The sequence below is a fragment of the Microtus oregoni genome, unplaced genomic scaffold (assembly GCF_018167655.1).
Source record: "Microtus oregoni isolate MIOR12 unplaced genomic scaffold, Mior012 000013F_ref0000133, whole genome shotgun sequence".
Classification (NCBI taxonomy): Eukaryota; Metazoa; Chordata; class Mammalia; order Rodentia; family Cricetidae; genus Microtus; species Microtus oregoni.
This window is the reverse complement of record NW_024543072.1, coordinates 49471833-49474610: the sequence shown is the minus strand read 5'-3', so window position 1 is coordinate 49474610 and position 2778 is coordinate 49471833. Positions and strand designations below refer to the sequence as shown.

Sequence of the window (2778 nt, the reverse complement as noted above, 5' to 3'; positions counted from 1 at the left end):
GAGAACAAAGAAAAACAATTGAAATGATGGCTCTCATTAAAATTAATTTTTATGTGAAAAGGGCACTTCTTAAGACAACTAACATATAAGCAACCAAACAGGAGAAATACTTGCTAAACATAATTGTCATGGAAGACTTATAAAACATATACAAGAACAACTGTTGAAATTCAAGAAGAAAAAGTACCTGGTTTTCCTCTTTTCTTTTCTTTTCTTTTCTTTCTTTCTTTCTTTCTTTCTTGTTTTTATTTATTTATTTGTTGTTGTTGAAATGGGATTAAGCTATGTGGACGTAATCCTTTTTAGACTCTTACCAGGATGGCTTTGAACTCTGCTGGAATTACGTGTGTGTGTGTGTGTGTGTGTGTGTGTGTGTGTGTGTCACTGTGCATAGCTAAAAGTATGATTTTAAAGAGTCAAAAGGTATTTCTAAAACTTAACTTAGGTATAAAGTCAGGCACAATTAGGAGTACTCATGTCATCCACTTGCACCGCCATGGCTGCTCCCAGGTACACCAGCTATAAGACTATGCTTCCAGCAAGAATGCTATGGTCCTGTCACTGTCACTTATGCAGCATGACCATTATGGAGCAGAGTTGTCTGTGAGGGAGGTTTGGTCTCCATCCACTGAGACCCTGCTGTAGATACTTCATTTCACGCAGTTCTGGGTTGACTGCTGGCAAAATTGCTGGAGACGCTATCCTGTAACCCTTAATGAAAGTCCTACTTGGGAAAGTTTAGAGAAAAATCATACCTTACTCAGGCTAACTCGTTGAGATGGTTCCCATTTCTGAACCTTATACTGTCTGTCATCAAAGAAGCTGGTTCAGTCTAGTCCACTAAAAATCTGCAGTGTATCAGAGATGATGAAGGACTCCAAACTGCCTGTTTACAAACTCTGGAACAGAAGAGAAACACTTCAGATTCATCAGGTAATACTCTTCCAATCCCAGCCCTTATGCTTCATCATGATGATGCTATAAAACAAAACAACAAAAACAACAAAACAGTTGCCCTGATGTTGATGAAAGAAAACCCCCTTCTGTAACCTCAGTTCTAGTCAAAATCTTAGAAGACACTGTTATTATGCTCATCTCTCTGCAGACTACTGCAGCCAAGAACGCTGCAGTTCAGATCATCAGTGCATACTCCGACCTACTGAAAATAGCCACGTACAATCCTCATATTACAGGTAAGTGGTTGGCACAGTGGCATATAGTGGAGAGTGTATTGATGGAACAAAGAAGAAAGGCAGTCGATGAAGCTTGATGATGCCATTTGAAAACTAAAAGAAAGATCGAGAAGGTGAAAAGTATGAAGCTCATATAATTGTCCCAGAGGGGATACTTTACAATGTTATAGTTCATCTGGATAATGCAGTCATAAAGATTCAGATTTCTCAGTAGGATGTTCTCAGCATCATGAACTTTTGGTTCAAGGAAGGGATTGATTTAGAAAAGAGCTGTGCAATATCACTTCAGATGTCACTCCTAGATGGAAATGGATGAGTATTTGTGACCTAGTCAACCAGCTCTCTGCCAATGACCCTATTATTCATAGCTATTGCAGTATCCACCAGCTCCACAGCAGAAAGCCTAACAGCAATTGAGCTAGCCTTGGAAAGGCAGCAGCAATAACAAAAGCAGAACTTTGATTCTTCAGAGGCAAAGGCATTGGAGCACCACAGAAATGAAACTCAGACTGAGCAGGTCTGAGATGCTGTGGAGAATGAATTGTAGACCCAGCTTCACTGACCAGCAGATGTCCATACTGATCATTTATGAGAAGTCCTCACAGGATAATAATAGGAATTGAAGTGTGAATTTGAGCGTGGCCTGTCTGAGAAAATCTCTGAGCAAGAATTAAAGTTTCATTGTCACAGACAGGAACGAGTTGACAACTTTAATCTGGACATGAATACTTCCTTTACCAGGCTATGTAGAGTCTGTTCAGAGTTGTGCAGTCACTGAAGAAGCATCCAGAAAAGCCTACCAGTTCTGACATTGATTAGAGGCATTAAAGTATAGTATGAAAAGCTTATCTTCAGAAACACCTCATATCCCATTGGGGAATACAACTGAGTCAACTGTTCTGATAATGAATTTTCCAGGCTTTAACTGCAGCCATTGCCTCAAAGAATTTGACACTGTGTACAGCACGCAGGACCTCAAAGGCTGTTTCTATGCTGTTCAAAAATTAGCCTGTAGAATAGCAATGATTGAGGAAACCTGAAATAGCGTGTATCAAGACTTCCTCTTCTACTTGCATTCCCTACTTCAGCTACCACCTAAACAATGAAAGCCACTGCAGGGCTCTACCCTGAAGATATAAACACATCTACATTTCTCTCTTATTCCTCCTATTGCATTGAGCATGATGGCCTGGAAATGACAGTTAAATTTGTCAGTCAGCTAAAAGAGGAGTCCAGAAGAGTGGCAGAGGACTGGTTGAAGGAGGCCTGAAGGACCCTAGGAACTAAACAGCCAGTGAAGATTTTGACTGCACAGGCCAGTGCTGTGGAGATAGGAACCACTTCAGTTCAGCAAGAGTAGGCCTTGGAGGAGTTGTGTGCTGGAGGAGTTGTGTACTGGAGGAGTTGTGTGCTGGAGGAGTTGTGTACTGGAGGAGTTGTGTGCTGGAGGAGTTGTGTGCTGGAGGAGTTGTGTACTGGAGGAGTTGTGTACTGGAGGAGTTGTGTACTGGAGGAGTTGTGTGCTGGAGGAGTTGTGTGCTGGAGGAGTTGTGTGCTGGAGGAGTTGTGTACTGGAGGAGTTGTG

General features: G+C 41.5%; 1 pseudogene; it reads left to right on the top strand.

Annotated features, from left to right (window-relative positions):
- Positions 1–544: 544 nt before the first annotated feature.
- LOC121454943 lies at positions 545–2553 on the top strand (annotated as a pseudogene).
- The last annotated feature ends 225 nt before the right edge of the window (positions 2554–2778 follow it).